Source organism: Loxodonta africana, chromosome 4 (genome assembly GCF_030014295.1).
Source record: "Loxodonta africana isolate mLoxAfr1 chromosome 4, mLoxAfr1.hap2, whole genome shotgun sequence".
Classification (NCBI taxonomy): Eukaryota; Metazoa; Chordata; class Mammalia; order Proboscidea; family Elephantidae; genus Loxodonta; species Loxodonta africana.
The window spans coordinates 99,131,698-99,154,304 of NC_087345.1; positions in this window are offsets into that span (position 1 = coordinate 99,131,698).

Here is a 22,607-nt window from a genome sequence, read left to right on the forward strand (position 1 = left end):
ATTAACAGGAATAAAACAATTACAAAAATTAAATGCAAATAAATGAACTTACAGAGACCAGAAAGTTTTAGAATGATGCGAGAGTTCAGGAAAGCTGTGAAATTTGATCTGAGTCATAAAGAACTAGTAGATTTTGGAAAAGTAGGAGAAAGAGAAGGCTCTCTAGGTGGGAGAAAGAGCATCAGCTGAGGCATGGAGGAGCGGACGAATAATAGGGTATGCCTGCACCAGTGGTGGCTGTACGAGCTTAAGTGGAACCCAGTCTCACAGAAATACTATCGACTGCACAGGGAAGGACTCTGAGTTGGAATCGACTCAATGGCAACAGGTTTGGTTTGGTTTTAGGAAGACAGGTGCAGTCCTGGTGGTACAGTAGGTAACAGTTATGGCTGCTAGCCAAAAGGTCAGCAGTTCAAATCCATCAGCCACTGCTTGGAAACCCTATGGGGCAGTTTTACTCTGTTCTTTAGGGTCAGAATCAACCTGACGGCAATGGGTTTGGTTTGTTTTGGTTTAGGAAGCCAGTGTGCAGTAAAAAAGATGTGAAGATGTTTGAGCAGGAGAGTAACTGTACTTAATTAATTTAACAAATATTTATTAAATACTATGAAATCAAATCAAATCAACAGCCACGGATTTGGTTTCTTGGTTATGTGTCAGGTACTGTACATAGTACTTATAAGGAGTAAATATGTCAGATGCAATTAATGGTGTGCTGCTAAACGTTTAACAATTGGTTCCCTGGGGAACCATAACTCTGAATCTTAGCATTTTCTGATTTCAGTAGTATAAATACACCCACCATGGCCAATTTCAAGCTATCATCATGATGTTGCTGAAGGTGGAGTTGAGAACAATCCACTCTTTCCATTTGGTGGGAGCTGACTCCAGCACACCACTGGATAATCTGAGCCCTCATGAATTTTAGAAATATCTTTGGAAGACTCATCTAGAAATTTTGCTGACAGTGACTCGACTGTTTACTGTATCCAGGCATAAAAAAATATATAAAAAAAAATAAAAACCAAACCCGTTGCCATTGAGTTGGTAGCTGCCCTATGAGACAGAGTAGAACTTCCCCATAGAGTTTCCAATGAGCGCCTGGTGGATTCAAACTGCTGACCTTTTGGTTAGGAGCCATAGCTCTTAACCACTATACCACCAGGGTTTCCAGCACAGAATAATGAAAACCACTTAACTGCTTGAGCTTTCTTATAGCACAGGAGGCTGGATTCCAAGCAGGAGCATTCCAACAAGCACAGTCAGAAGCTGCAGCTTTCTTAAGGCCCAGCCTTAGATGTTACACAGTGTCAATTCTGTTATGTTCCATTGGTCAAAACAGATCACAGATTCAAGGGGATAGGAAATAGACTTCACTTCTTCAGGGAAGAGTAGCAAGGTCAGTTTATAAAGGGGCATGTGGGATAGAAGATATTCTTGTGATCATCTTTATAAACAAAATCTACCATACTCTGGATTTCATTTTGTTATTTGCGTTACTTACCACATTTTAATAAAGCCATCCATGGCTTTACTGTTCTAAAACCAAACTATCACTTATAAGATCATATTTATTTATATTTTAATCAAATTATTTTGATTAAAAGAATGAATGCCCAACTAGACATTAAGATTAAAATTAATATTACATTGATAATTATAGAGAGTAAAATTTTGATTCTTAAAATGTGTGTTGTAAAAAAAAAAATGTGTATTGTGACCAGAATTTCGCATAATATAAAGAGTTATTTATGTATTTCTAGGTGGTATGAAGGTAACCATCGTTTAAGAAACTTTGGAAAACTGTTTCCAAAAATCAAGAAATAAATGATACAGTTAGCAGATAGATTCAATTCATTTTTTTAAAAATGTAGCTCCTGGGCAGTGCCTGAGGAAAATGCCATCTAACCAACCCCCATTCAAATCACTAGAATGCAAGAATAAACTTAAACTAGCTCAGGAAATTATATTTCAGCTGCTTAATTATCAGTTTTCCCTGTAATTTTAATTAAGCACAAATCCAAGAATTATGTACAATTAAAGTTTATACAATTATAAGTCTCTGTACAATTAGAAATGATTAGAACTAAACACATAAACTATGCAAACTTCTTCATTTTCTTGGGATTTTTTGTAAAAATTAGTCTATGATCATAAGGCCAAATTTATAAAGTATCCATTGAGAATCCAACCTCTTTGCTATTATACCAATCCCTTTCTTTTTTAGCAATATTTGTTTTCATTGTGCCGTGGAAATAGTTTTATTAAATCTACTTAACCTAGTTAATGAAAACTCGTTGTTGTTGTTAGGTGGTGTTGAGATAGTTCCAACTCATAGCAACCCTATGTACAACAGAATGAAACACTGCCCAGTCCTGCATCATCCTCGCAATTATTGCTATGCTTAAGCCGATTGTTACAGCCCCTGTGTCAAGAAACAGAAAAATGCTGATACAACATATTTTAATCTGTAGATAGTTCCTAAGAAATAGTGTTAGGTAAAAAAGTCATTCTGATATATTTGTGAGGTTCCCCAACTATGTGGCTGATGAAATTAAAGAAACATATTAAAAAGGAATTGAGTGAGCAGAGCTCCAACTAGTTGAAAAACAATATTAAATATACTCATTAAGGCATGGTGTACTCAGTTGCTCACGTTGCAACAAAATAGAGGTTGAATTCCATGACTCAGTGCACTAGGAGGGAGCAGGAAAATGGGAGCCATCACTGGAGGACAAACGTTGTAAGGTGGAGAACTTTTGAAAGAACATAGACTCTGTTTACTCTAGACTCCTCTCCAATATAAAGGCTTCCTCTCCCCAAAGAGCTGGTACCTTGGAAAACATACATAAAAGAGACATTGAGCAGGCAGACAGTGATCTTCTTATGATTTTGTGTTATGGATCTTGGTCTCAGCATAAAGCCATACTCTCTATACCAAGTTGGCTATCTCTTCTAAGCCCAAGTAAATTTGGATCAGCATTAGAGGTTAGTAGTAAAAGCTTTTCTAGTTTTTCCTTTAGTAATTAATCTTCTAATTTACTTAATAGATTATGTATATGTAATATCTTCTTTATAAAAATCACACAAATAATATTATAAAAACAAAAGATTACAGAAATTATACAGAATGCTATTACTAAAAATTATTTAATTGTTGTCTTTTTCCATAATTCCCTTTGAGATAATTTAAACCTAAACCAAATATTCTTCAGATGCTAAAATCAACTTTTAAAATTGACATCTCAATTTATGTGATTAAATATTTCCTTTAAAAATAATTCCTCAGGAGTTTAAACAAAGGAACCTGTGGCCCTGTGAAATTTTGTCATTTAGCCTCTACTCAAGTTGGACTTTCCAGGATCTCAGAAGAGATTGTTGTTTGCCTTCAATTTGATTCTGACTCATAGTGAACCTGTGAGTAGAACTGCCCCATAGTGTTTCCTAGGCTGTAATCTTTACAGGAGCAGATTGCCAGGTGTTTTCTCCCATGGAGCCCCTGGTGAGTTTGAGCCACCACCAACCTTTCTGTTAACAGCCAAGCGCTTAACTGTTTTGCCACCAGGGTTCCTTTTTCAAAAGAGATTAGTATGTGGAATATTTATTAAGGAGTAGTCTTGGGAGTACTGGTGGTACAGCGGTTAAGAGCTCCGGCTGCTAACCAAAAGGTGGGCAGTTTGAATCTGTCAGCTGTTCCTCGGAAACCCTATGGACAGCTCTACTCCATCCTATAAGGTTGCTGCTATGAGTCAGAATCAATTCCACAGCAATGGGAACTCTTGGGATCAGCACCACGGAAGGCATGCAAAGGAAGCAGAATTGGGCAGAGAGAAAAGTTCAGTTGTGATGCAGTTCCAGTGACGGCCTCAGCCAACCCTAGGAGAGCTCTGGATTTGGGACGGTCCTTCAAATTATCCTGAGTTGAGGCAAAGGAGCTGGGCTTTATACCCCATGTGGATTAATCACTGGATGTGGATGGACTTCGTAAGGAGACGTGACCCCGAGGCAGGTAATCCATTTACAGAGGGCTGATGGCTGAGGACTGTTTGCTGGCAGCACTCCCAGAAGATAAGGGAGTAAGTCCTTCCTCCCTGCCCACAACAACCCATCTTTGCTTTCATTTCTTCTGACTTGATTCCATTAAGCTTTATCTTTCTTTCTTTCTTTTTTTCTGATGCTTAATGAATGTGAGTAAAGATAGTCTAAACAATCGGCCTATTGCTAAAACTCATGGCAGCTTTGAATTAGAATTCTTTGCTGGCAATAACAGATCTGGTGCATTTTTTTTCCTCCAATAACACAAGTGTCGATCATCATAGTTGGGTTGATTCTTAGAGTACAAAGAAAAATAAAGATGAGAATAGAAAATATATTATGGGTTCCCTGGGTTGATGAAGAATGGACTATAGTAAGATGGAGTATCATTTTTTTCCCCCAAAAATAAACTCTTGTAACGGATGTCAAGGGAGATTTTTCCTGTTTTCCTCAAACTTCTGCCAAGACTAAAAGCTGAGAAGAAACACTCCTAAAATGAAACATTCCATGCTCCTAAAAAGAAGCATTCCATGTTTTACACTCACGGGGCTTCCAGAACTCAGGGTTAGCTACCTTCCTGCAGTTCTTAACCAAGAGACACCAGTTTAAAAAGCTGACCTTATATCACTCTCACCCCAGCCAAAGTAAAATTAGGCCCAAGAGAGGATAAGAGTCATTATCAGACTTTTGAGGAAGGTGGTGTCCATGAATAGAGGATAAGGGGAGGGGGCTGTTTCTAGTTCTAAATATCAAGAAGTGTTCTAAGACAATCATTTACAAAACACTGAGGATGTAGCAAGAGAGGAAGATTGAAGCTTGCTCCCTGGTTGGATCAGTTTTAACAGTAGTTCTTCTAATTTGCCTCTTAACTACTTGAACAGGGAAAAGGAGAACTGGAGAGAGAGATCTGGGACTTACAAGGACATGAGAGCTTCAGTCTCCCTTTCTGTCAGCATATATGAGTTTCTCACAGGTTAACTGGACATCTTAGAAGAGAGCTGGTCTTGGCCTGTGTTGCTGGTGTCTCTCCTGGATGAGGAGCCCCAACAGCAAAAGTCTGTGGAGAGTCCTTCTTCAGTGGGGGCTAGGGAGTAAAGGAAGAGGACAAGATGGAGCTGATTTCTTACTTCATGGCACCTTTCAGTGATAAGGACCCTGGAGGAGCCAGCACAGTTGTCACTGACAGAGAGCATTGGGCGGTGAAAGAACAACATACACAAAGAGAGGGCTGCCATGGGCAGTCACATAAGGCTTCAATAAACCCGACACTTTACACATTCCTCCACCTTCCTCAGTTCTGAAAGCTGAGCCAGTGTGGGGCTTCCTCTAGTAATGCAAGTATTACTGGGACAGTGTACTGATTCAGGGTGGTCTCCTGTTTTGTTGCTTCCCACTTTGTGAGGTGGAGTTGAGTCTAGAGGTGAAAGTTCCTCTGTGATTGCAGCTGGAGGCAGATTGCCTGGCTTAATATAACACTCTGCCTTATAAATTGTGTGACCATGGGCAGTTTAGTGAATAATTTGGTCCCTCAGTTTCTTTATCTGTTATTTGGGGATAACAGAAATGCTATATTATAGGGCTGTCATGAGGTTTATATACACATAATTCATACAAATTATACAGCATAGAGCCTGGGATATTCTATGTCCCCAATAAATGTTCACTATTAATGAGTGGGTTCATGGCTTGTCATTTTGCCATTTGTTATTGAGCTCTGCCATGAATCTGAAGATCACATGGATGGAACTCTGACTGATATCCTCCCCAACCTTTCCAATGCTATTGAACCTGTCCTGTTGATTCCCACACATTGTCTAAGGAATACTAAAATATATAAATATTAATATTAAAATATTGAACTTGTTCTTTAATAATCGCTTTTAAACATTAAAATTTATGGAATCCTATTTGAAAATTATACGGCATTGAAAATTCTCACATAATTTAAAGTACTTTATACTCCACCCATTTGCCATAGCACATGCAGCTTTTCGGCGCTAGCAAAGGTGTTCATTTTTTCCCCCATTACAAAGTACAAACCTGAAATGATACAAGTCCTTTTAGTCCTTATTTCATAATACAATATTATATAATAGAGCTGAAAGAGCTTTAAAGATCATCTAGTATATAGCCAAAGTATTTTGTTTTTACACATTGAACCCTTGACAGATGTTTTTAGATCTAGTTGTATTCAATGAGTTTCCATTATGTTGCTAGGCTTTGATCTAGAAGATTCCTTATCTGTGGTCTACGTAAAATGAATTAAAAACCATTCTCTTTCATCTCCTGTGAGCAAGATGTGTAAATCACTTACTTAGCCCCGCTCCCTTTCAGATGATGTGTTGTTCCTTTCACTGGTTCCTGGTAAGGGTTCTTTTTTCCTTGATGAACCAGTTCCTTTATCTGTCTCTACAAAAGGGCCTGTCAGATGTCACTTCACATTTGTCAGCCTAAGCTACATAATCTTTTTAGCATGGCATATTTTAAAATATCTTCCTGGGGCTTTCTCTTTATAATTTTTAATTTATCCCGTCAAATTGTTAATTAATTGAATTACATGATCAAGAAACATTGGAAACACTTTGGGAAGAAGGCATAAACTCTGTATCTAACTTTCATATATAGGAAACATACCATGCATTATTTGGTGCAGATCATTCAATTATCTGAATTAACTACATAGTTTTAGAGCTTTGGCTGGCCATATTTTAAATTTAACCACAAAATTTATAAGGCTTAGATGTTTAAGTCACGCTCTTGATGTTACTGTACGACAGTATAAATATGACTGTAAGTTAATATTTCTTTAAGGCGGTAGTTATTTCCTGATCAAGTTAATAGTACAGTAAGATAATGCTCTATCATGGGATCATTAAAGAAAGAAGTTGAAAAATAATTCCCCATGACTTTAGACATAATTCCATTCTCCTGTTATTCTGTATGCAATCTGAGTTCTTAAAAAAGCCAGCATAAAACATGTTCATATTTTACTCTAATTGTTCCCTGTGAGAATAAGTAATTTATTCATATATTCACAAGCACTTAAAAAATATGTTTCCTAGGAAGCCCCAATAGTTTGAAAGAATTCTGCCATTTAAAACTTAAAATTTGGTTCTACTTTAAAAATAATAGCAGCAATCTATTCCAAATAGCATTTTGACTTTTTCAAATGATTGTTTTCTTAAAAACAAAAACTTGAAAGACAAATTCTTTATTAAATAAACACTACATTGGTTGTGATTTTGAAATAACAAAGTGATAACCTGTTTTTCTCCATAATCACTGTATATGTAATAGATTTCTCCCTGTGGCTAACTTTCCAGTGATATGTATAAAATGTTAAAGGGTATTTATAAAAAAGTTATTCCTGATGATATTTAAACTTGGTTTTATAAAAATAACACATGAGCATAACCTATATTAAATACTAACAACCTAAATTTAACAAATACAAATCTAAAATAGATACTTATTGAAAAAGTTATAAAAGATGAATTCCTAGAAAATTCTATTTGGCTCTCTGTGTATTGGTCGAGGTTGTTGTTACTGTTTTCCAAATTACATTATGGCCATTCCATATCAAATTTTAGCTGAAAGTAACATATCCTGATCAATTCCTAAATATAAAGAGTTAAAGTCTATTGGTTTTTTGAACCATGGGGGCTTGTGTGTTGCTGTGATGCTAGAAGCTATGCCACCAATATTTCAAATGCATCAGGGTCACCCATGGTAGACAGGTTTCAGTGGGGCTTCAAGACTAAGACAGACTAGGAAGAAGGACCTGGTTGTCCGCTTCTAAAAAAAAATTGGCCAGTGAAAACCTCATGAATAGCAGCAGAACACAGTCTGATACAGTGCCAGAAGATGAGACCCTTAGGTTGGAGGACACTCAAAATATGCCTCCTCAAAGTAGAGTCCACCTTAATGATGTGAATGGAGTCAAGCTTTTGGGACCTTCATTTGCTGATGTGTCATGACTCAAAATGAGAAGAAACAGCTGCAAACATACATTAATAATCGGAACCTGGAATGTAAGAAGTATGAATCTGGGAAAATAGGAAGTCATCAAAAATGAAATGGAACGCATAAAGGTCATTATCCTAGGCATTAGTGAGCTGAAATGGACTGTTAATAGCCATTTTGAATAGGACAATTGTATGATCTACTATGCCAGGAATGACAAATTGAAGAGGAATGGCATCACATTCATCATCAAAAAGAACATTTCAAGATTTATCCTGAAGCACGACACTGTCAGTGATAAGATAATATTCATACACCTATAAGGAAGACCAGTTAATACAACTATTATTCAAATTTACACACCAACCAGTAAGGCCAAAGATGAGGAAACTGAAGATTTTTTACCAACTTCTGCAGTCTGAAATTGATCAAACATGCAGTCAAGATGCATTGATAATTACTGGCGATTGGGATGCAAAAGTTGGAAACAAAGAAGGATTGGTAGTTGGAAAATATGGCCTTGGTGACAGAAATGATGCTGAAGATCGCATGATAGAATTCTGCAAGACCAATGACTTATTCATTGCAAATGCCTTTTTTCAACAACACAAACAGTGACTATACATGTGGACTTTACCAGATGGAACACAGAGGAATCAAGTTGACTACATCCGTGGAAAGAGACAATGGAAAAGCTCAATATCATCAGTCAGAACAAGGCAGGGCGCTGACTGTAGAAAACACAATCAATTGCTCATATCCAAGTTCAAGTTGAAGCTAAAGAAAATTAAAACAACTCCAGGTGAGCCAAAGTGAGTATATCCACCTGAGTTTAGAGACCATCTCAAGAACAGATTTGATGCATTGAACACTAATGACCAAAGAGCAGATGACTTGTGGGATGACATCAATGACATCATACTCGAAGAAAGCAAAAGGTCATTAAAAAGACAGGAAAGAAAAAACAAACAAACAAAAAAAGACCAAAACCGCTGTCAGAAGAGACTGAAACTTGCTTTGAACATAGTGTAGCTAAAAGAAAGGGAAGAAAGGATCACATAAAAGAGCTGAACATAAGATTTCAAAGGGCAGCTTAAGAAGACAAAGTAAAGTATTATAGTGAAATATGCAAAGATCTGGAGTTAAAAAACCAAAAGGGGAGAACATGCTCAGCATTTCTCAAGCTGAAAAAATTGAAGAAAAATTCAAGCCTCGAGTTGAATATTAAAGGATTCTATGGGCAAATATTGAACAACAAAGAAAGCATCAAAAGAAGATGGAAGAAATACACAGAGTCACTGTACTAGATAGGGTTGGTTGATCTTCAACCACTTCAGGAGGTAGCATATGATCAAGAAACAATGGTACTGAAGGAAGAAGTCCAAGCTGCACTGAAGGCGTTGGTGAAAAACAAGGCACCACGAACTGATAGGATACTAATTGAGATGATTCAACAAATGGATGCAATGCTGTTAGTGCTCACTCATCTATGGCAAGAAATTTGGGAGAAAGCTACCTGGCCAACCAACTGGAAGAGGTCCATGTTTGTGCCCATTCCAAAGAAAGGTAATCCAACAGAATGTGGACATTTTTGAACAATATAATTAATATCACATGCAAGTAAAATGTTGCCAAAGATAATTCAAAAATAATTGCAGCAGTACATCAACAGGGAACTGCCAGAAATTCAAGCTGGATTCAGAAGAGGGTATGGAATGAGGGATTTCACTGCTGATGTCAGATGGATCCTGGCTGAAAGCAGAGAATACCAGAAAGAAGTTTACTTTTGTTTTATTGACTATGCAAAGGCATTCGACTGTGTGGATCATAACAAATTATGGATAACATTGTAAAGAATGGGAATTCCAGAACACTTAATTATGCTCATGAGGAACATGTACATAGACTAAAAGGCAGTCATTCAAATAGAACAAGGGGATACTGAATTGTTTAAAATTGGAAAAGTGTGCATCAGGGTTCTATCCTTTCACTGTACTTGTTCAATGTATGCACTGAGCAAGTAATTAGAGAAGCTGGACTATATGAAAAAGAACTCGGCATCAAGATTGGAGGAAGGCCAATTAACAACCTGTAATATTGCAAATGACACAACCTTGCTTGCTGAAAATGAAGAAGACTTGAATCACCCCGACGAAGATCAAACACCACAGTCTTCAGTATGATTACACTTCAACATAAAGAAAACAAAAATCCTCACAACTGGACCAATAAACAACATCATCCTAAACAGAGACAACGTTGAAGTTTTCAAGGATTTCATTTTACTTGAATCTAAAATCAACACCCATGGAAGCAGCAGTCAGGAAATCAAATGATGTAAATTGCATTGGGCAAATATGCTGCAAAAGGCCTCTTCAAAGTGTCCAAAAGCAAATATGTCACTTTGAAGACTAATGTGCATGTGACCCAAGCCATGGTATTTGCAACTACCTTATATTAAAAAAAAAAATTTTTTTTTTTATATGCATGCAAAAGCTATACAATGAATAAAGAAGACCGAAGAACTGATACCTTTGAGTTATGGTGTTGGCAAAGAATATTGAATATATCACGGACTGCCAGAAGAATGAACAAATCTGTCTTGGAAGAAGTACAGCTAGAAAGCTCCTTAGAAGAAAGGATGGAAAGATTTTGTCTCATGTACTTTGGACACGTTATCAGGAGGGACATGATGCTTAGTAAAGTGGAGAGTCAGTGAAAAAGAGGAAGACCCTCAACAAAATGGATTGATACAGTGGGTACAACAATGGGGTCAAACACAGCAATGATTGTAAGGATGGTGCAGCACTAGGCAGTGTTTTGTTCTGTTGTACATAGGGTCACTACACTATGAGGTGGAACTGACTTGATGTCACCTAACAACAAGGAGTTAAAAGGAAATGCTGAAAACCCATAATTTAATCATTGCAGAACTAACAGCGCTAGTATAATTAAAGGCTAGTTTAATCCAACAGTTCTATAATATTTACTTAGTTTAGTTTCCAGAGTATGTTGATAGTGTGGTTTTTTTTGATTAGGAAGTTCTCTTTGTTTTGCCATACCCAATGCCTACTCAATAGTGTGGTTTTTTTTTTTTTTGATTAGGAAGTTCTCTTTGTTTTGCTATAGTGTAATTTAATTAAGCATTTTTTCCAGGAATATATATTATTACCAATGTCCTAGATGTCAGAATGTAAGGCAGAGTTTGTTAAAAATCTCAGAAAGTCAGAATATTTAAGATATCGACTCAAGGGCACTGGGTTTCTGGGTTTTACATGTATTTTGACTACTGAGATTTACTGAGTGAAAACTTTCATACGATCTCTTCTTTTCCACAGTGGTACCAAAACAAAAAACGCAAAACCAAACCTGTTGTCACGGAGTTGATTCTGACTCATAGCCACCCTACAGGACAGAGTAAAACTGCCCTATACAGTTTCCAAGGAGCGGCTAGAGGATTCGAACTGCCGACCTTTTGGTCAGCAGCCAAACGCTTAGCCACTGCATCACCAAGGTACGGACGTTACTAAATAAGTTTTTTCAGAAGTTTATGAAATTTTCTAGGAACAAATTATCCCATGTCTTTTTGTAAGGACTCATTGTATAATAGTCTAATCAGTTGCTACTAATTTACACCAAGTTATTTATTTATTACTCCCATTCTGATATTATCCAAAAAGTTTTAATGAGTTAATGTATTTCACATGTTTGAAAAACTATAAATGCCCTTATTTCATGAAATACAAAATTGTTTAAGGTTTAGTCTGCATGGCTTGTTTAGCTGCCTATTTGTCACACTTCCAGGCCCTTCCATACTGTAATGTAAAGGCTTGATCAACATTTCCACACCTTTCTGTACAGTTCACTCTCACTTTCCTTCCGAACATTCAGCTTTGAGAAGAAGTATGCAACAGGACTGCTTTGAATGCTTGGGGTCCAGTCCGCCGGGAAAGTGAGTATTAGGGCTGATCCAGTTCTAAGAGGAAGTGGTTTTTCAGGGTCTCTCTGGAGCCTGGGTTAATACTAGTCCTAAAAACCGGTTGCATTGAGTTGATTCTGACTTGTGGCGACTACATGTGTGTCAGAGTAGAACTGTGCTCCATATGGTCTTCAGTGGTTGATTTTTTAGAAGTAGGTTGGCAGGACTTTCTTTCAAGGTATCTCTGGGTGGACTTAAAACTTTTGTTTAGCAGCCGAACTAGTTAACTGTTTGCAAATCTGGGGACTCTAATATTGTTGTTGTTAGTTACTATCAAGTTGGCTATGACTCATGGCCACCTTATGTATAATAGAATGAAACATTGCTCAGTCCTATGTCATCTTCACGATCCTTGGTGTGTTTGAGTTCATTGTTATAGCTATTGTGTCGACTTGTATCGTTGAAGGTTTCTCTGCTTTTCACCGACCCTCTACCAAATGAGTAGAAGAATCACCATCCTTGCTTGAAAGGAACATTCAGATTGTATTTCTAAGACTGATTTATTTGTTCTTCTGGCAGTCCACAGTATACTCAAAATTCTTTGCTGACATCGCAGTTCAAATGCATCAATTTTTCTTCTGTCTTCCTTTTCTGTTGTCCAGCTATTGAGTGCATATGAGGCAGCTGAGAAAAACATGGCTTGCTCTAAAAGGTCCCAAATGGTCTGAAACCAGTCCTGAAAATCCCATGGGGCCCTCATGAACTCTGGGTTCAGGTTTACCACAGATAAAGTGCTTCAAAGGAACTTAGAATTTACCTCATTTGCCTGCAAGGTCTAAAGTGTTATGGTGCGACCAGTGTCCATAGACTTGACCTAGTCACTGCTCTGAACCTAATACAGTAGGCAAGGACAATTCTGATGAACCTTAGGAAGGCTACTGAAACAGATGACCTATCAGACTTTGTACTGAATCATCTTTGATATTCATTCCAGATTGCATAGAGATATTGATTCATATTTGATATTAACAAGAAAGAACAAAACAAAACCCATTGCTGCTGAGTTGATTTCAACTCATAGCGACCCTATAGGACAGAGTAGAACTGCCCCCTAGGGTTCCCAAGGAGAGGCTGGTGGGTTTGAACTGCTGACCTTTTGGTTAGCAGCCAACCTCTTACCTACTGTGCCACCAGGGCTCCATTTGACTTTACCCATTTTATCTTATAAACTCTCCATAACCAAATCATATGTGTACAATGGCACATATATACATATGACATACATTTTTTTATGTTCATTACTTGGTTATATACATAAAGATACTGTAAGAATATTTACACAGGGCAAAATATCTCTGGATAAAAATGTCAGATTAGCCTAAGGTTTTTTTTTCCCCCATGAAAAACGTGCACGTCATTTTTATTGTATATATGTAAGAGAGGAAACCCTGGTGGCATAGTGGTTAAGTGCTATGGCTGCTAACCAAAGGGTCGGCAGTTCAAATACACCAGGCACTCCTTGGAAACTCTATGGGACAGTTCTACTCTGTCCTATGGGGTCTCTATGAGTTAGCACTGGATTTGGTTTTGGTTATATGTAAGAGAAAGAATGAAAGGCAGGGAGGAAGGCAGCGAGAAAGAAAGAGAGAGAGAATATGTGTTGATTACATTTATACATGTAAAACCAAACAATGTTATAACTGCAAAGAACATTCATGACCTTCCAATCCAATCTCTTCATTTTATACCAGCTACCAGTTGCCTTTGAGTTAATTTTGACTCATAGAGACCCCATGTGTGTCAGTGCTCCTAGGGTTCTCAATGGCTAATTTTTAGGAAGTAAATTGCTGGAATTTTTTCTGAAGCGCCTCTGAGTAGATTTGAACCAACGACATCTTCGGTTAGCAGCTGCGAGAGTTAACTGTTTGTGCCACGAAAAGACTCCCTACATTTTATGGTTTCCAAGGAACAGCTGGTGGATTCAAACTGCTGACCTTTTGATTAGCAGACGAGCTCTTAACCACTACGCCACCAGGGCTCCAGTTCATTTTAGAGTACAGGCTTCAGAGTGGTACATGATCTGGCTATGTCTTTTATTCTCTTGGTCTAATCAAAATGTGTAAATTTTCATGACTGTGAGAGTAGAAATAGTAAAAGTACAATCAAAGGAAACTGGAGGGCCTAATTCAATTTTGAAGGAGTCCTGATGGCACAGTGGTTAAGGTGTTCAGCTGCTAACCGAAAGTTCTGAGGTGTGAATCCACTAGCTGCTGCACAGGATAAAGATGTCCCAGTCTGTTTCCTTAAAGATTAAACAAACAAACAAAAAAAATTGCTGACAAGTTGATTCCAACTTATAGTTGGCCCTATTGGACAGAGTAGGACTGCCCCATAGGGCATCCAAGGCTGTAGATCTTAACGGAAGCAGACTCCCCACATCTTTCTTCTGTGGAGCAGCTAGTGGGTCTGAACTGCAAACCTCTCACAGCCAAGTGTTTTAACCACTGTACCACCAGGGCTCCTCCTTAAAGATTACAGTATAGAACCCTATGTTGCTGTTGTTATTATATGCGGTCGAATCAATCCCGGCTCATAGCAGCCCTACAGAGCAGAGTAGAACTGACCCACAGGGTTTCTTCCAAGGAGCAGTTAGGGGGTCTGAATTGCCGACCTTTTGGTTAGCAGCTGTAGCTCTTAACCACTGCATCATCAGGGCTCCAGAAAACCCTATAGGGTGGTTCTACTCTGTCCTATAGGGTGGCTATGAGTTGGAATCGACTTGACGGCAATGAGTTTGTTTGTTTTTTATAATTTTTATTGTGCTTTAAGTGCAAGTTTACAAATCAAGTCAGTTTCTCACACAAAAACTTGTATACACCTTGCTACATGCTCCCAGTTACTCTCCCCCTAATGAGACAGCCTGCATTCTCCCTCCACTCTGTCTTTTCATGTCCATTTAACCAGCTTCTAATCCCCTCCACCCTCTCATCTCCCCTACAGGCAGGAGATGCCAACATAGTCTCAAGTGTGCACCTGATCCAAGAAGCTCACTCCTCACCAGCATCCCTCTCCAACCCATTGTTCAGTCCAATCCATGTCTGAAGAGTTGGCTTCGGGAATGGTTCCTGTCCTGGCCCAACAGAAGGTCTGGAGGCCACGACCACCGGGGTCCTTCCAGTCTCAGTCAGACCATCAAGTCTGGTCTTTTTATGAGAATTTGGGGTCTGCATCCCACGGCTCTCCTGCTCCCTCAGGGGTTCTCTGTTGTGTTCCGTGTCAGGGCAGTCATCGGTTGTAGCCGGGCACCATCTAGTTCCTCTGATCTCAGGATGATGTAGTCTCTGGTTCATGTGGCCCTTTCCTTTAGCCTCGTAATTACCTTGTGTCCTTGGTGTTCTTCACTCTCCTTTGATCCAGGTGGGTTGAGACCAATTGATGCATCTTAGATGGCTGCTTGCTAATGTTTAAGACCCCAGACGCCACTCTTCAAAGAGGGATGCAGAATGTTTTCTTAATAGATTTTATTATGCCAATTGACTTAGATGTCCTCTGAAGCCATGGTCCCCAAACCCCTGCCACACTGGCCTTCAAAGGGTTCAGTTTATTCAGGAAACTTCTTTGCTTTTGGTTTAGTCCAGTTGCGCTGACTTCCCCTGTATTGTGTGTTGTCTTTCCCTTCACCTAAAGTAGTTCTTATCTACTAATTAGTGAATACTCTCCCACCCTCCCTCTCTCTCCCCTCTCATAACCAAAAAAGAATGTTTTCTTCTCAGTTTAAACTATTTCTCAAGTTCTTATAATAGTGGTCTTATACAATATTTGTTCTTTTGCAACTGACTCATTTCACTCAGCATAATGCCTTCCAGGTTCCTCCATGTTAAGAAATGTTTCACAGATTCCTCACTGTTCTTTATCGATGCATAGTATTCCATTGTGTGAATACACCATAATTTATTTATCCATTCATCCATTGATGGGCACCTTGGTTGCTTCTGTCTTTTTGCTGTTGTAAACAGTGCTGCAGTAAACATGGGTGTGCATGTATCTGTTCGTGTAAAGGCTCTTATTTCTCTAGGATATATTCCAAGGAGTGGGATTGCTGGATTGTATGGTAGTTCTATTTCTAGCTTTTCAAGGAAGCACCAAATCAATTTCCAAAGTGGTTGTACCATTTTACATTCACCAGCAGTGTATAAGTGTTCCAGTCTCTTCACAGCCTCTCCAACATTTATTATTTTGTGTTTTTTGGATTAATGCCAGCCTTGTTGGAGTGAGATGAAATCTCATTGTAGTTTTGATATGCATTTGTCTAATGGCTAATGATCGTGAGCATTTCCTCATGTATCTGTTAGCTACCTGAATGTCTTCTTTAGTGAAGTGCCTATTCATATGTTTTGCCCTTTTTTAAATTGGGTTATTTGTCTTTTGGTAGTTGAGTTTTTACAGTATCGTGTAGATTTTAGAGATCAGGCCCTGATCAGAAATGTCATAGCTAAAAACTTTTTCCCAGTCTGTAGGTAGTCTTTTTACTCTTTTGGTGAAGTCTTTGGATGAGCATAGGTGTTTGATTTTTAGGAGCTCCCAGTTATCTAGTTTTTCTTCTGCACTCTTAATAATGTTTTGTATACTGTTTATGCCATGTATTAGGGCTTCTAACATTTAACATTGTCCCTATTTCTTCTTCCATGATCTTTATCTTTTTAGATTTTATATTTAGGCCTTTGATCCATTTTGAGCTCATTTTTGTGCATGGAGTGAGGTATGGGTCTTGTTTCATTTTTTTGCAGATTTTTTTATCCAGTTATACCAGTACCATTTGTTAAAAAGACAGTCTTTTCCCCATTTCACTGTTTTGGGTCCTTTGTCAAATATCAACTGCTCATATGTGGGTGGATTTATGTCTGGACTCTCAATTCTGTTCCATTGGTCTATGTATCTGTTATTGTACCAGTACCAGGCTGTTTTGACTACTGTGGCGGTGTTTGTTTTTTTAAATATCATTTCAACCTCCAATTGATGCCTGCAATTCAGTAACAAGGTTTGAATATTTATATTAACATTGCCTATAGGGTCACTATGAGTTGGAATTGACTCGACGGCAGTGGATTTGTTTTGGTTTTTATATTTAATATACTGTCCCCTCTTCCTCTTTGGATAGTAAGCTTATTTATAGCAGAGGCAAAAGCTTCTCCACAACCTTTGAACCTAAATAAATCCTGTGAACCTCTCTGTGCAGTGCTACATCATTCTTAGCCAATTATTCAAGAGTGAGGGAGAAATAAGGGAAACAAGAGCCAAGAGTCCACATATTATGATTTGTACTTTTTAAATCATACTTCAAAGCTTCTGTACATTTCGATTTAACTTTTCCTTCACTTACATTCTTTACCATCTTTTCCTCCCATATTTTCTGTCAAAACTCTGCTTGTTTCTCAGTGTACAGTGTAAATGCCAATTCTTTTGTTATGTCTCTCCAAATACACTAGAGAATTTAGTATTTTCTTTGTCTGTATTCCTGATTTCTGCCTTGCATTGTATTAGGTATTCACATGTCCATCTCATCTATTAAGTCAGAGAGCTGCCTCTGGAACTAATGGGGGTTTCAAAGGCAGGGTGTTAGGGAGATGGAATAGTGGGGTTCAGACTTCTCGTTGTTATTTTAACCAGAGACACTGGTTTTTGTTTTATAATTGGGGAGATTCAATACAATTTCGTGTGATAAAACCCAAAATTTTTAAATCACTAACAAAATTTTAAATTACCTGATATTTTAAAAATTAATTTCTATATTGTGACAGGCTTGGATTGAACAATTTTTCCAATAAATAGATAAGTGAAAAGTTCCCACTGAGGTAACTTAGAAGAGCTATATCACATTTTTACAGACAACATAGTGAATAAACTCAGGAATACTGCTTAAACACTAGTCTTTCTCAACCTTTAAGCTAGGAGAGTGACAGAACCTCAAATGCTGGTGGGAGTGGCAGGGGAAAGGAGAAAGAATCAGGGCCCCTGGGACTGATTTATGAAGAAAGGTGGTAAGATTTTATGGAGTGGAAACTAACAGATGGTCCACACTGTTTTTTATTCCCACAATAACCCCTCCCTTAGCTACTCCTGGAATATGCATTCTGAACCTGCACAAAGAGTGAAAGCTCTTTGGAAGATCTGCTGAAGTCATGTGTAAAAAGCACTTGAGTTCTCAACACAATAACAACTCTCAGCCTCCCCCAGTCTCCAGACTCACAGTTGTGGGTACTGTGGGTGATGAGTGTTTTATTCTTCATACAAAACTGTCTTATCAGGCTTGGTTCACCAGAGGCTTGGGGAATCACAGGTGTGTTTTTAAAGCTTCTAGTCTAGACAGAAGACATAAAAACATTAGTCAACATCTTCCAAATTCAGTTACACAAGTTGTGAGTCAGTTTCCTTCAAATCCATTTAATAAACCTCAGTCACTAATATTTTTCATTCTTTTAGGAGCTAGGTATCTTAAAAAATTTTTTTTTTTTATTTATACTCCAACCTGCTTAAAAAATCACTAAAATAAAATAGGCTTATGAAATATGTACTTTAGTCCTTAAAGTCCTTGACTTAATTTGTTAATTTTGTTTAAAATGTCAAGCAGATTCCTAAAAATATAGTAACTTTGATCCTAGAACTTGAGGTTGAAAAGGACTTTGTTGCTGTTAGGTGCTGTCGAGTTGGTTCCGACTCATAGTGACCCTATGTACAACAGAACGAAACACTGCCCAGTCCTGCACCATCCTCATGGTCATTGCTATGTTTGAGAATATTGTTGTAGCCACTGTGTCAATCTGTCTCACTGAGGATCTTCCTATTTTTTGCTAACTATCTACTTCACCCAGTGTGAGGTAGAAGTCTTCTAATCTAAGCATCTCCAATTTGGGAATCATATAGAATAATGAAATCCTCTCATTTTGGCACCCTGTTTTAGAAAACTCTTCCAGAAGTCAGCTACCTTACAAAACGGCCAATCTGTTATCCACGGCTATTTGTCAGAAAGTTTTTCTTTACATCAGGGCACAGGACTAATTCTACCACTGATCAGCTCATGTTTTACTTTCTATGAATCTACAGAAGTCTAATCTCTCTCCTAAATAACCCCTTTTAATATATGAAGATACATATTATGCCATCTCTTAAGACTTTTCTCTTCTACATTGAACATACAGGCTTCAAATTTTTTTTTTTTTTTTTTTTAATGTAACATGGATTCCAGGATCCACACTACCTCAGATTTGTTTTTCATGTAAGATGGACTCCAGGATCTGAACTACCCTAGTCACCTTTACCAGGAAAATTTTCCAGTTTATCAATATCTGTCCTAAATTTAGGATAAAATAGCTTTTATAACTGTTTTTTTTTTTTAAAAGCTCAGATGTTGTTGTTATTGTTAGCTACTACTAAGTTGATTCCAAATCTTAGCAACCAAATGTACAACAGAATGAAACACTGCCCAGTCCTGGGCCATCTTTACAATTGTTGCTATGTTTGAGCCCATTGTTGCAGCCATTGGGTCACTCCATCTTGTTAACGGTCTTCCTCTTTTTTGCTGACCTCTACTTTACCAAGCATGATGTCCTTCAGAGACTGGTCCTCTCTGATAACAAGTTCAAAATAAGTGAGACCAAGTCTTGCCATCCTAGCCTCTAAGGAGTATTCTGGCTGTACTTCTTCCAAGACAGATTTGTTTGTTCTTCTGTCATACAGAGGAAGTTTTTGGGAAAAAAAAAGTATAATTTCTTCAGTGTCTTGAGTAATGAGATATGGTTTGTTGCATGATGGGGAGGGTTGGGGAGGGACAAAGGGAAGGTTACATCAATGTGGTTGAACATCACAAACAAGAATGTGATGTGAAGTTATGGAAATTCAGGGCAGATCGTAGCTAGAACATGGGTTGGAGAGTATTAAAAGGGAGAGTGATGAGAGAGAAATAGAAAGATATAACTGAGCAACATTACGAAGGTTTTCATGCTCAGGAGTTTAGTTTATTAGAATTTTTCAAGCTGAGTTCTATCAGCAGTAGCGTCTCATCCACTGTCTTCTGTGGTAAAAGGTCTTTATGATCACATAAATCGGGAAAATGCTACATACTAGATCCCTTCATAAAGATATACAATTCATATTAACATATTAAAAGTTCTGAAATCCCTGTATAAATAAGCGATTGAATTTTCTTCAACCAAGTGCATTCCAACCCAAGCAAATGTGATTTCCCCTTTGTCTTAAAATGGTACCCATTCTTACAGGGTAGATCTTTGCTATCTGAAGACTTTGAAGTAGCCTTAAAAAGTCCATGTAATATTTTGCTGAGGTATCATTTTGAATTCTGAGCCCTTCAAGACTGGTATGTGGAAGTGAATCATACAGCAGACAAGACATTCTAGACAAACATGCAGAGCCTACACACTTCAGTGCAACAGTGCTGCTCTCCTGGGAAACGTTCCAAGGGTTTAGAGGTTACTGCTTTCAAACTGGGCCAAAGGCTGGGTAAAGTTAATTCTGCACTACACAGGTTGGTATTAAATAAGATAAGGAATACAAAAAAAAACAGGTAAGAACAAAGATTTGGATATGAAGACAGTCCAATTTTGGGGATGTTGAGTTTAAGATGCTTATAAGCATCCAAACAGATCCCAGAGGAAAAAGCTGTTGATGCAGTTCATATAGGTCAGCTTACCTGCATGGAATCGTGTGGAAAAGGGTAGACAGAGATCTGACGGGGTAAATGGCAAATATTCTGCTCAGGTTTTAAAAGAAATTCTTGTGTGCGGCAATTCTGTGATCAAGTGTACAGCAAGAGGAGCATCATGGATGAAAGTAGAAGCCAGTTTGCACTAGGCTGAGGAGTAAATGAGAGGTCTGAAAATATAGATACATATATAGGCTTTCAAAATCCTTAACTGAGAAGGGAAGAAAAAAAAAAAAATAAGGCCTTGGCTACAGGAGTGCAGTGCTCAGGGAGTTAAGATGGGCGAGAGTTAATGTCGTATTTAGGCTGAGGAAAAAGGGCTAGTGGAGAGGGAGAGATGATGGGGCAGGGTCTAAGGAGGCCTAAAGAGACATGAAGGAATTGGAACCCAGACAGGAGGATAGTTACTTTTGATATATATCCCTCCTCCTGACCAAGTTCTATATTTATGAGATGCACAATTATGAAACTATCATCCTGTTATTGGCCAGTAAATTGCAACTCATGGCAACCCCATGTGTTACAGGGTAGAACTGTTCCACAGGATATTCTGGGCTGTAATTTTTATGGAAGCAGATCACCAGGCTTTTCTTCCATGGTGCTGCTGGGGGCGGGGGTTGAAGGGCAACCTTTCTGTTAGTAAAAAAAAAAAAAAATTAGTAGCGGAGTGTAAACCATTTGTGCCACTCAGGGACCCCTGAAATTCTCATAAAGAAGGAAAACTCAGTTGAGCAAGATAATTTTTTGTTTCTTTGTGTGGTTTTTGGATAAAGGAGAGATAGAAGAATACTTAGGATGAATATCTCATTAACACTGGGAAGTTGAATTGTTACTGGTATTCCTTTGGTTGGATTCTTTAGTATATATGGGGAGTCTCTGGGTGGTAGAAATGGACAACGTGCTTGGCTGCTAACCAAGAGGTTGGAGGTTTGAGTCTACCCAGAGGTGCCTCAGAAGAAAGGCCTGATAATCCACTTCTAAAAAAATCAGCCATTGAAAACCCTAGAGAGAAGTTCTACCCTGACACACATGGGGTGGTATGAGTAGGAAGTGACACAACAGCAACTGGAAGTGGAAGTATATATACAGCAGAGATCCATTTAAGTGACTTTACTTCAGGTTCCATCAATTTCATAGAGATTCAAGAACAGAACCTGTAGAGTAGGACTTCGTGAGAACTAGAACCAGTTAGGTAAAGACAGGAATTTATGCCACTAACTCACTTTCTATTTTAGATGCTGCTCAATAGTCTCTGCATTTCCTTTGCTTCTGTTCAGTCTCAACCCATCCCCTCCCCCCAATTTTTTTTCCCTTTGATTACTTATCTTATACATGGTCTAAAATAGCTATTCTGAACTTTGAGTCTACCTGCTCTTCCAGCTTCACAGCTCAACACCAACTGGCATCTCCTTCTGTAGCACTTACTTTAACCTTCCGAGAGAAATCGACTGGCTTGGTTCGGCTCTTTTTGAATAGAGTCCTTTATGCCAAGTCATGACATAGACTTCTAGTGGGCTGAGAGGTTTTGCTACCTTAGAATTAATTGTGGACACTATCCAGCCATCTATAAGAAGCCCTGGTAGTGCAACACTTAAGCCCTCGCTGTTAACTGAATGTTTAACGGTTCGGACTCACCCAGTGGCTACAAGAGAGGAAGACTTAGCAATCTGCCCCCGTAAAGATTTAAAAAAATTGAAAAATTTTCTTTTTTTTTTAATCTTTAAAATCCTGTGGGGCAGTTCTACTCTGTCACCTTGGGTTGCTATGACTCAAATGTTGACTGGATGGCACCTAACAACAACAGCCATCTATAGCTTGGGTGGTGGGGACATAGGGCCCACTGTTCACTCACCAAAGGTTGTGAACAACTCCCTCCTGGAAGGGAAGGAGTATGAATAGGGCAAGCATTCCAAAATACTTTTTAAAAATTTTTTTGAAAAAAAAATTTCTTTTTTTTAATTTCTGCTTCAATCC